Source organism: Odontomachus brunneus, unplaced genomic scaffold, assembly GCF_010583005.1.
Source record: "Odontomachus brunneus isolate Ranch 3 - 2012 unplaced genomic scaffold, Obru_v1 Obru_scaffold_180, whole genome shotgun sequence".
NCBI lineage: Eukaryota > Metazoa > Arthropoda > Insecta > Hymenoptera > Formicidae > Odontomachus > Odontomachus brunneus.
Genome location: NW_022639630.1, coordinates 189472 through 202206, shown reverse-complemented (window position 1 = coordinate 202206; position 12735 = coordinate 189472). Strand labels below are relative to the sequence as shown.

The window sequence follows — 12735 nt, the reverse complement described above, 5'->3', positions numbered from 1 at the left end:
AATGCTCGTTTGTTTTACGGGTGAGATGCGATATTGCTTTCGCTTCTCATTCTCTCTCTGCCTCCCTTCCCCCTCCCCCCCCTCTCTCTCTCTCTCTCTCTCTCTCTCTCTCTCTCTCTCTCTCTCTCACCTTATCTTTTAAATATTTCACATTCAACAACACTAAGGTAGGCTATACTCTCAGTGCCATTATCTGTGCCACAATTGCGATAACAATATTGTTGTACGTCCCTATTGCGATTTTTCATTTCGCTTTCTCTCTCTCTCTCTCTCTCTCTCTCTCTCTCTCTCTCTCTCTTTCTTTCTGCGTGTCACTTTGTTTCTTAATCGAATCTGCAGTCGCCGTGATTTCACTTCCGTCGTTCCGAGTCGTCAATATATTACACACACGCGTGCGTAAAAATATAACTTGTCATGAAACGTCAGCTCTTATACATCCTATATATAATCGGTGTAGGTCACGCGCCGTATGCTGTTTACGTCAACAAAAAGAAGATACTACGGAGGCGAGTGTGTCGATGCGTTTACTACCAGCGCCTCTGCTCTGTCCGAGGTACCCGACGTGTTTTTTTACAATAGCACAGCAATCCGCGCGTTTTACCGGCATAAAGCGAAGAATTTCAAGTGGCGCGGTAAATTCCAATGGTGGGAAGAGGCGCGACGCGTTCACTCAATGAGACGAACGGAACTTCCAACTCGCGCCTTCCGATCTCAAAAGGCACGTCGAAATTTGTCGCGCGAGCTTACAGCGGTCCTCGTACTTGCCTCGCCAATCAATCGCCCCGAGGATTCCATTTCACGAGAGATCATGACACATTTCCCTTTTACAACTCGAAATATCGAAGTCATTGTTGCCTCTTTCTCACGATGCTGATTGAATATCTCGTTGTCGCGTCGCGAATTGCTTCATAGACGAGACTGTGCTTCACAGCAATTGACAGTTCGCGGTTAAGTGATTCGCTAAGGCTACATGCTTTGACAGTTTGTAACGTAAAGATGTTAATATTCAGTAGTGACAGTTTAATTGTTTTATGCAATTTATGAGACAAGTTTCTTGTCAATTTGTCTAAGCGAGAAAAATACCGTTATTATGAGGAAAAGAACGTTTGAACCGTACTGAAACCAAAGTTGCATATGCAAACCAATACATAATTATTGAAATTGCATAAAATCTGAAAATGAATACGTACGCCAACTCTTGTGGCAAAGTCTTATCTAAGATATCTGTGTGTGTGTGTGTGTGTGTGTGTGTGTGTGTGTGAGAGAGAGAGAGAGACAGACAAAAACATAATAAAATCACATGTAATGACTTCTAAAGCGCCTATCAATAGTCGTTATTTGAAACTTCCCTCAAATTAGATACTCAGATTTGAGTTCAGAGTTAGATGAGAACTTCTAAATTGAATTGCGATTACAGATTTAATAGCATACGTATCATGTAATTCAACTGAAAAACATGGATCTAATGCTGAATGAAAATCTGAATATTTTACATGAGACAAACTCCAAATAACGATTATTAATACGGGGGAACCTAAGAGCTTACACAAACATATTAGTGTAACGTAATCAAGTAAGCAAGAAAACTTGATATTACATTTCTAACAATCAAGAAATCTCTAAATTTATTTATTTTACGTTTCCGTCCGGATTCTCTTTATTGGTAAATAAAAGCAATATAAATTTTAATGTAAAGTGTAAATCATTTAATGAAAGTCAATTATGAGAAATATCTATCGTGCTAAAAACAAGCTTATTTTCTATTTCCTAACAGAAATATATAATGTAAGATATAATCAAGTTAACGTGGTCGAATTAATAAGTTAGCTTGATCTTGGTTACACTTCCCGTTCAAGAGCGAAACAAATATATACAACCTAGTGTTAGTGAGTAAAAAAAGAAAAGAAGTTCCAATGCGTCGTTAGTCGAGCGAAAAAGAACAGACCTAATAAGTAGCACCGTCTCATTTCCGGCGTCTCGAGCGAGACGCGCGTCGAAAGTGCAACGACGTGGCGGTGATGTACACACATAAAGCGCGTCGTTACGAAAAAGCACCGCCATACTATACACTTAAATCGCCATTACGAAAACTGACTGGCGATCTCGCTATGCACTGACGGAACATTGTGTCACTCGTCGGCAATTAGCGCGCGCGCGCGCGCACCTCGACTTAAGATCTGCGAAAACACTGACGTGTACACAGTGTAGGTTTCTTAGATAGCCGCGCTTACCGAACTGCTCGTAATCATCCCACTTCCTTTTCTTCTCCACCAAAAGTCAGATACGCGTCTACCTTTTGATTTTGAGTGCATACAGAGTATTTTGAGTGCATACAGTGCGACTTAGCGCAGCTACAGAAGAACGGACCTAATATGTTGGCCCCGTCAGCGCGAATGAGAGCATTAAGAAACAATCGCATGAACTCACCGGTTGAACTCCTTGAGCGGCGCTCCAAAGTCGGGCTCGTCCCACTCCTTGCTTCCGTGCGAGGTCGTCGGGCCGTTTACTGCCGCCGCAAGCAACACACAAACGCGCCGTGTCACCTTCCGCGATTTCACGAGAGCTCCATCCGGTCCGGGGAGGCACTGTCTCACAGCATAGGATGATGATACTCTCCCGACGTCGCGTCAATCAATCGGTCGGTCGGTCGGCCGGCCGGCCTGCCGTAAAAAACCAGCACGACAAAGCGTGTCGCGTCGGGTGTCTCGCGTTTCTTTCGCGTCGTCTGATTGCACGAATTCACGATGGCCGGCGCGCGGCCGAGTCCCTTCTTCCTATTCGCGGATGCCGCCGTTCGCGTGCAACTTCACGCTCCTCCGCGCGACTGTTACGCTCGCCCGCGCGCGCCCGACTGCGGGAGTACGCCTCACTTCGCGGCACTCTTGATATCCGACGTTATGTGCCTCGGGAAGATGGTGTCTCTCATGGGACCGTATTTCTCGCGTCGTCGTTCGCAATTCGCCACAAGGATCGTCGTAGGGCGAATGTCGCAGGGCCACGTCGTAGGCTGTCGCGTCACTAAGACGGAAAGCCTCCAAAGAGACCGCCTTCGGTTCTCTCTCTCGTGTACTTATCGATGAGTGACACTGAGATTCCGCGAGCCCGAGCTAATGAGAATCGTCGGCGACGTGCACGAGCTCGTCTCGCACCGTCTTCGCGATACCTCCTTTTTCTCTAGCTATCTATCTCTCTCTCTCTCCCCCTCGTTCCCTCTTCCGCAGTTTTGTTCGGTACTCCCGCACTGCGCGTTCGCGCTGACACTTCAACGAGCGCAAACACGAAGGAACCGATGAATCACTCGATCGTCTCGAACAATCTGTCTTCGCGTCGGATTCTCTCCCGCGCACTTATTACTGCTTTCCCGACGCACCGCAGCAAACGATATATATGTACGTGTATATATATATATATATATAATCACACCGCAATCACATTCACCGTCCTACCGGGAGCAAGCTTTTCCTTCCCTCCGTAAATCGCGCGATCCGTTCGACGCTCAGTTCGTCTTCGCGCACGCGTTTGTCCGCCCCGAAAAAACCGCAAGAGACCGTGCACGGTAACACGGCTCGCGTTCTCGACACGTCTCGCTCGACACGTCCGTACGTCGCGGGCGCCGATGGCGGAATAAACCGGTGGCGCCGCGAGCGACGACACGAGCGCCCCCTCGAGAAGCAAGCGGCCGCCCACGGCCGCGCGGAGAGGCGCGCACGCACGTCACGTACACAAAGCCGCGATCGAGCGCGCGCGGCCGCCCTTTTCACACCGAAATACCGCGGAATAATACACGCGCTCACACAATCGTCGGGGGACGGCGAATGCGCGCACACGCACGCGCAAGCATACACACGCACACACATGTGCGCCGAAAAGCCGCGCGTACGGGTAGGATCGCCGCGTACGACAGCTACACTCCGCCGAATCTATAATGGATATTCGCACCGACGGACCACCTGGCTCGTCTCTCCCCCTTACTGCACCATCTAACGGGTGTCCACTAGCGGGACGTACACTCGCGGCCGGATAGGTCGTCCACTATTTTTTGTGCGAGTATCGTGACGCATCGTCTTGTCCAACGAGAGAATTTGTTTTTCAATGGAAACTTTCTCTCCCATAGGGACGCAAGTCCGAAACGCATTCGAGAAAGTGAGACACCCTGTCTACCATACTCACACCGAAATAATACTGTGGCGTCGCGTTGCGCCTCCCTGACGTCATCGTCGTCGTCGTTGTCGCGTCGCGTCGCGTCGCGTCGACGTTACACCGAGCGTAAGCGAAGGGTAGGTAGGTAGGCAGGCAGGCTGGCTGGCTGGTAGACAAAGAGAGGTGGTATACTGGTGCTGTGTCGTTGCCACGACGTTTGGCAAAAGTTTGCCGTGGGGTAATATTCTGATCGGTTTCGACGTAACTCGCCCGCGGTCGCGTCGCGTCGCGACGAGTCCCGCGCTCCCGATCGCGGAAATGGAGTACGCTCGGAAAAAAATTGGTTCGCCGAAGCGCGCGTTGAGTTATTTACGATTCGCATTGAAACGCCGTGGTGTATATATCTGCGCGTGTATCTGTGCGCGTGTATGTGAGCACCGGCGTGCTCGCGCGCACGCATCAAATGAAATGGACTCATATTAAAGGTGGAAACTGTTTTTTTTGTTTAAATGTTAGAGAGACAAACACCGGCGAGCGCGGACGTTGCAGTTGCGATCTTGATTAATTTAGTGTTCTGTATTTACCTGGCGGAGGTATCTCGCATCGAGTAGTCGAAGGAAGCACAGGCGTGGATATCACGTAATTTCGTATAAATATCTGGCGTATACACGCGGACACAACCAATTAAACGGCCGATACTAATTCTCGCAGATCGTCGGCGCTTCAAATTTGAATGTCGTGAATTGCGATGTGGGTCTACAAATAACGAGCCATATGTTATGATCTCATGAATTAATATCGTTCGTCGATCCTCCTTCTCCCTCTCTCTTTCTCCTCCCCCCTCCCTCCCACAATCTCCTTCTTTCTCTCTCTTTCCTTCGTGCGTATTGTATTGACGTTTGATTATGTTGTTACACTTCGTACTAACCAGTGACAAGTTCGATTTTGCCGGCGCCTACTATAAGCTAAACCAGAGGATTGAGGTCGCGAACTTTCCGCGCAGCCACGATTGATTGCGGCGACGTGTCACATTCGTATGTACAGAAATTTTTAAGTGGTCGCGCTGTATGTAACGGGCCTTATTATAACCTGCTGGGACTAATAAACCACTAAGAACCCTTATCGTTTCCTCGTTAACAGCTATTTCCGGGCAGAATAAAGAAAAAAAGTAGAGAGGAGCGAAAGGAGAGGAGAGGAGAAGAGAGACGAGATGAGACGAGACTCTTCTCCTCGACGACGGTGTTTCGGTGACCCGTAAAGTAAGCGGACTATTTCTATGAGCGCGGATAGCCGCGATAAGGTCGATACAGCTACCTCGTTACTTTCCCGTGGTAATCGTAATAAAACCACCGCCGTCGGCGAACTCTGCTCCCTGTAACTACGTTAATTGGCCTACGAATAGCTCGCGCGGGCCGCATGACCCGACCACCTAACGGGTGTCTCCTTTACGTAGGGTGCGCACGCGCGCGATGCTTACGCTGAACGGTGCGCGCTCTCCTCGTGATAGATTCTCGTTAAATATTTATCGCTATTAATTAGGCGGGCGCACTTGCACGCGGGATACAGGCAACCAGCCGAAAGCGCACTCGGGATACATTCTATGCACAAGCTGCAAACTTCCCTCTCTTCCTTATGCACGAAGTAGACGCAGTGCATTCCGCTTCTTGCGGAGCGATCGGTACGTGTGAACTCCCATTGCAAAAGTCTTTTATTGCGCCACGATAGCATTGTACTTCTTGCGTCTTCTGTTCTATTATTCACGCGTACATCTAAATATTGCGCCGTTCCGGCATAATCGCGCTTACTCTTTTCTTTTCCTAACATACTGAAATAGATAAATATACGTCAATTTGACAGCCACTTCATCAATTGATTTGTAAAGATTACATATTCTGTAAATGATTTATACAGTGAGAACAGAATGTTTGATATTTGTAACTATGATCACACATAGAGAAATAATTATAAGGTGTAATAAATTAATAAGTGTAATCAATGTATAATTAGATGTATAAATGTATAAATATATAAATTTGTTTAAATGTAAAAATAAAAAAAATAAATAAAATAAATATATAAATTAAAGATTTATTAAAAATAAAGAAAAGTGAAAAAAAGAAAGTAAAACAGATTTTTCAATCAAAATATTCGCCGTTGCTTTCTATAACTTTAAGTCATCTTTCGAACAGCTTATGGATTCCACTTCGAAAAAATGCTGTGTCTTTGGACACGATAAAGTTGTCAAAGTATTTGGGGATTTTATCCACTGATTGGGAATGCGTATCGGACAAGATGCGTTGCATCGACCGGTATAAATGGTAATCGTAAGGGGCTACGTCTAATGAATATGCCGGATGCTGCAAGATGTCCCAAGGAGATGTGCCAAGATTCATTATATAGTGTCTTTTGTCTTAAAAGTAACGTGTGGCCTGGCGTTGTCATGCAGCAATTTCACAGGACGTTCTCTTTTGCCAGTATACGGGCGTTTTCTTTCCAATCCCTGACTCAAGCGGATTAATTGGCGTTGGTAGCAGTCCGCAGTAACTGTTTCACCCGCTAACAGCTAACAGCTCATAATGAATCTGCCCACCAAATGCAGAATAGAATCTTTTTTCCGGACCGTTTGGACTTTGCGATAGATATTGACGATTTATCGGGATTTACTCATGATTTTCTGCGTTTCGGATTGTCATAGAGTATCCATTTTTTATCACATGTAATGATTTTTCACAAGAAAGATTTTCTACACTGCTTGTTGAGAAGAGAAAACACGCTGCCATTCGCTGATTTTTGTTGACTTCAATGAGTTTATACGGAACCTTTCCATTTTCCTTCTTTATGCATCTTTCCCATCTCGTTTAAGCGATCGAAAATGTTTTACTGCATTATTACTAATTCTGCAAACACTTTTTTGTTTGTGTCGAATTCTCAACGAGCAATTGTTCTAAATAATTATTGTCACACTTCTATAGGTCTCCAGAGCGTTGTTTACCAATCAGACTAAAATCACTGCATTTAATCCATTTAAATCAAAATGCGAGCACATCGTACAATATAATACCTTCGCTGAAAAATGAGCAAATTGATTTGTATTCTTTTACAGCATTTTTTCCTTATTAGAATTCGTAAAGAATGCAGTATTGAATGTACACCTTATCTGTTGTTATTTTTTAACTGAATACATTTTACATTGATAATCATAAAAGCCTATTCCTGGATAGACAATTATACGTAAGTTTAGTAGCAATTTTACTAGTTTATTTGTAAAAGTTGTATCCCTTCTAAGTGGTCCATCTGACACTTATCACATAAAATGACAAAATAGAAATATGAAAGAAGCACAATATTAATTATCAAAATTTGATCTCTCTCAAAACACAACATATCATGTAAAATATAACCTGAAAATCTGAGTACAACTGTTAGTAAATTTGATGTTGCATCAGTATAATTAGAAATTTACATTATTAAATTTGTATGATGTAAATTTAACGATTAATTCAATATTATATTTGTTTCATAAATATATAATTATAACAATTGTAAAGTTTCCATGGCTGATTGTCTCACGTTATGATAATTATGATAATTTGTTTGAGTGAAGAAGTACAATTATATTAAATATAAAAGCTCTGAATAAGCTGATGTACATAAACTTTACAATTTCAAATATATTAACCACTTCGCTGGCATTGACGCACTAATGTGCACATTATTTAATTTTTTTTCCGTTAGCAAGATTTTTATCAAACTCCCAGTACCCAGGGATTTTTGGAGTCGCTGATGTCAAATCTGAACTCTAAATTTGAAAATTCAAAATGGCGGATTCAATATAGCGGGTCAAAATACGAAAAGACTTGATTTTTATGAAATCTGGTATTCGAGAGTTTTTGGGGTCGCTACTTTCAAATCTGAAATTAGTTTTGTCAAATTTAAGGTGACGGATCCAATATGGTGGACCAAATGGAAAAGTGATTTGATTTGGATGAAACTCGGTACTCGGGGGTTTTTGGGGGTTTTGGGGTTTTTGGGGTCACTGATTTCGAATTTTAGTTCAAAATTTCGAAATTCAAGATGATGGATTCAATATGGCGGACTAAAATGCGAAAAATAACTTGATTTAGATGAAACTCGATATTTGGGGGTTTTTAGGGTCGCTGATTTCGAATCTGAGATTAGTTTTGTAAATATTTCGCTGGCAAAGGAAATTAGCATCAACTGACCCAAAAATGGCAAAATAAAAATTCTGTTTGATTTTTATAAAAGTCAATATTAAAGTACTTTTCGAGTCACTGAATTATGAATTTGAGATCAAAATTTGAAAGTTTAAATTAACGGATCTAATGTGGCGACTAGATGTCCTTCTTTATCTAATTGACTAAACAATCTGAATGGATTTCACAGACTGACTTTTATCACCCTGATTCTATAGATTTTATAAACTATCTTGTTGTGCTATTTGATTGAACAAACTACGTTTTCGTAAATAAATCGTCTAATAAGATATATTGACTAATTGACTAACTCGAAAATGCAATTAGTTTTATTTAAAGATGTGAATATTGTTATTCTCGTTCCAAAGTGGTTTTGTATTATAACAATAACAAAATTTCAATAATATGAAACTGAAATTATTTAGGACGCAGGAAAATAGGAATCTTAAATTTGACAAAACTAATCTCAGATTCGAAATTAGCGACCTAAAAACTCCCAAGTATCGAATTTCATTCAAATCAAGTCACTTTTTGCATTTTAGTCATCATATTGAATCCGCCGTCTTGAATTTAAAAATTTTGAGCGAAGATTCGAAAGCAGCGACCCCAAAAACTTCCAAATATCAGATTTCATCAAAATCAAGTTACTTTCCGCATTTTGGTCCGCCATATTGAATTCGCCATTTTAAATTTTTTAATTTAAGGTTCAGAATTAAAATCAGCGATTCCAAAAACCCCTGGATACTAGGTTTGATGAAAATTTTACTAATGGGAAGAAAATAAAATGATGTGCACATTAGTGCGTCAATGCCATTTTTGGTACAACCTTTATTTGACGCAAAAATGCGTCAATACCAGCGAAGTGATTAAATTCTAAAATTTTGATCTCAAATTCGTATTCAGCGATTCGAAAAGTACTTTAGTACTGACTTTTATAAAAATCAAACAGTATTTTGATCTTACCATTTTTTATCAGTTGATGCTGATTTCCTTTGCTAGCGAAGTGGTTAAATCGAAATTTAAGAACGTTAAATCCCTTATAACTGATCAATTTGCATTCATATTTACCATATTAAATGACGAAATAGAAATAGGGGAATCTGAGGCATAACGAAATCACGGAACCATAATGGAATATAATCGACTTTTACAAAAATGCTGCCATATAATGAATGAAATGTTTCGCAATTATTACCGTTATATGTATCTTACCGCGTATTATTATCATATTATTTTATTTATCATATTATTTTCAGCTGAAAGATACTACAAATTGTTTAATGCGTCTGCTACGTTCTCCGCAACTTGTTTGCAATCCGTTTAATATATTTGTATAAAGTAATCAATGATAAAATTCCTTTCATTATTATATATACAGGACGTTTCACACTCTCCTCCGGGCATTTTGTGGGGACATAGAATGGGTTGATGTGAATATAAAAGTCCTATACCGTTTTGCGATATTCGCAATAATTATCGAGATATTAATTGAAGAAAACTTGTAAATGATCATGCAGAATATGGTAAATGAGTTATAGTAGTTATAGACTGCCGTCGTGTACTTATACTTTAAGTCAAATTGAACAAAAAAGTTCTCTACCATTTTCCAAATAATCACATAGATTTTTAATTATTAATTAAAGAAGATTATTGTACGACTTTGCGTGATAATGCACTCATCTTCTTTAATTAATAATTAAAAATCTATGTGATTATTTGCAAAATGGTAAAGGACTTTATTGTTCAATTTAACCTTTAAAGTATAAGTATACGACGGCAGTCGTCGCTATTATAATTCATTTATCATATCCTGAATGATCATTCACAAATTTTCTACAATTAATATCTCGATAATTATTGCGAATATCGCAAAACGGTATAGGACTTTTATGTTCATATCGGAGAGTGTGAGACACCCTATATATTAACGTTATTAGACGATCTTTTCTAGTCCATTTAATCACATGCCTGTGCAGATATGGACTATCTATGATGTTTCGTATTACATAATCCAAACTTATGTATTTCGAGGTATAATAGGATTATATCATTATGTTCTTAAAATGTTAAGTTGCACTATTTCTTATCATGTGCTGTTTTTTCAAACAATGGATACCAAATATTATTATACTAAATAATGTATTAATATTCTAATAAGAAAAGTATAGTTTAATAAGAAACAGTTTTATCGTTTTATAAAAATTTTGTTAATAAATAACTATAATTAATTAAGCGTACAATACATTTTTATATATTGCATATTGGGAAATAAACAAGTTTTAACAAATATCCCATTTTGTCCCGCATAATGAAGTTAATTCAAGCTTTCAATTAAACAATAATTTCGTCTTCTCTTATTACACTTTCCCAGTATTATTTTTTCACAGTAAAACTTGTGTTTTTCTTATAGTAAGTATATACAGTATGTCAAGTAAAAGCGTGGTCGGCCTTATTCGCAACTGGTAAAAGGTATCGCTCTAAATTTTTCGTGAGTCGATAGAAGGAACCTTTGTCCTTGATGCACTGTCAAGAAAGATTCAGTTGTCGTTGATTTTTTTTTAGAGAAACACCTTGAGCGCCATGAGTGCCAAATAGTAGCGCGTCGCGCTACGAGGCTGTAGTCCTTTGCGCCCACCCGAAAGATCCGAAAATGTCGCAATCAACGACTGCTAAGTACATGAGAAAGTCAAAAACATTCGTATAGAAGTGGGTGCACCGATACAATGTGGCAAAAAATATCGATGATTTACTCGAATGTGGCTCGATAGGCAAATTTGGTCGAAAGCATGTCTCGAAAATGCCAGGCAATCGACGCCGGTGGTAATTGGACGCATTATTAACATAATTGCATTTTTGTTCTGATTGAGTACAATGCATATATATATTTGAAAATTTTGTTTACTAATTTTTTTTATAAATTAACCTGTCTACGTTCTTACTTGACAGACTGTAGTTTACAGAATATTTTAGTGCAAAATTAAATTGATTTATTTATTTTTAATATGTTTGGAACTTGTTTAAATCTTAAAGTTCTCATTATGCCCCGAATTTCCCTACGAAAGAAATACGAAAGAAATTTCCCCTAAACAATATGATAAATGTAATAACAAATTTAAGTATAACTTTTGTTAACAGGTTCTGATCTTGTTACGAAATCAGATGTCCGAAATGCCGCTCCTGCCTAGCGCTGAGCGCAAAGACGATATGTTACGCGACTTTTAGTATCGCTGAGACAATTTGGATATGAGAGGATGCACAAGGTTTTCCTTCACAAGCTTCTTTTCCTCTTAGAATGCACTAGTTTATTTAACTTCACATATACACCGACAAAACCGAACATGCAAATTATAATGTACAAGATCTGAAAGAGAAAGCCGAGACGGTCGCCGGTATGTTCGAGCAAAGATCTTCGTTTGCACCGGATTTCGTCTAATGAACTGCGGACGGAGATCTTCGTGAACGTTGCCAACACAGCATCCTGACGACGGAGCTTTTGAGCGTGGCGACAAAGATCTTCTCGCGAGATGTGCAAGCGCGAAAGCGACCGTAGGCTCGCGAAAATGACTGTGCAATAGACTCGATGTAATTCGATTGATTCAAACTAAAATGATGGGAAAATTGTCCGGCTGACTGCGACTGTACGAGAGAAGCGGAGCTATAGCGCCTGAGTTAACAAAAGAGAACAGAAAGAGAAAAGTCTGTAGTCTTGTCAAAAGAATGCAGCAATAAACTGAAAATCACCCTTATCGATGCCTGGATAGAGATAACGCTGGTCGACATGCTAGATGCAGATCTAATGATTTCTCAAGTCATTTCTCGTAGATTTTTTGGCAGTGAAATTTTTTTATTAATCTGGTTTTTTAGAAAACTGAGGTCAAAAACGCAAAAACATGTGTTTTTTATCATTTTTTATAAAGTATAAGTAATGAACGTGTTAGAAAATTCGGACCAAGTTTAAAATAAAGATTAGAAAATATACTTTAAACTAAGCAAACCCATAATTAATCCGCAATTACCTATCGCGAGCTTGTGGGGTGCGCGTGTCTCCACGTTTCACCAGCCGCTGACTAAGGGGAATCCGAAATGAATACTTCAAAATACACTAATTTTCATCAAGTATGTGTCGAGAGATATTTTATATAGAAATAAAATAAAATATTGCAACCTATAGAGAATTTGAAATGTTAATCACACAATTAAACAACATTTCGGTCGTTTATACATAAAAAAAAATAATTTTTGTTTTAAATTCGTAACTTATTTAAAGAGTGCGGCCAAACCGCCATAGGCATTTAGCCCCATTTTTTGTAAGTTCGAAAATGATCATAATTTTGATATTTAATCTTATTGCGAGTAGATTCGAAATATATAAGTATCAAGG

General features: G+C 40.0%; 1 protein-coding gene across 18 annotated transcripts in view; it reads right to left on the bottom strand.

Moving 5' to 3' along the window:
• The window catches only part of LOC116851603 (bromodomain adjacent to zinc finger domain protein 2B-like), a 401190-nt gene extending 397571 nt beyond the window's left edge, over window positions 1–3619 (bottom strand). For all 18 annotated transcript variants that reach the window (XM_032831181.1, XM_032831197.1, XM_032831190.1 and 15 more), the window contains exon 1: window positions 2428–3619. The gene's annotated coding sequence lies outside the window, so the exon portion shown is untranslated. The remainder of the gene's footprint in view (window positions 1–2427) is intronic.
• Between the last annotated feature and the right edge of the window lie 9116 nt (window positions 3620–12735).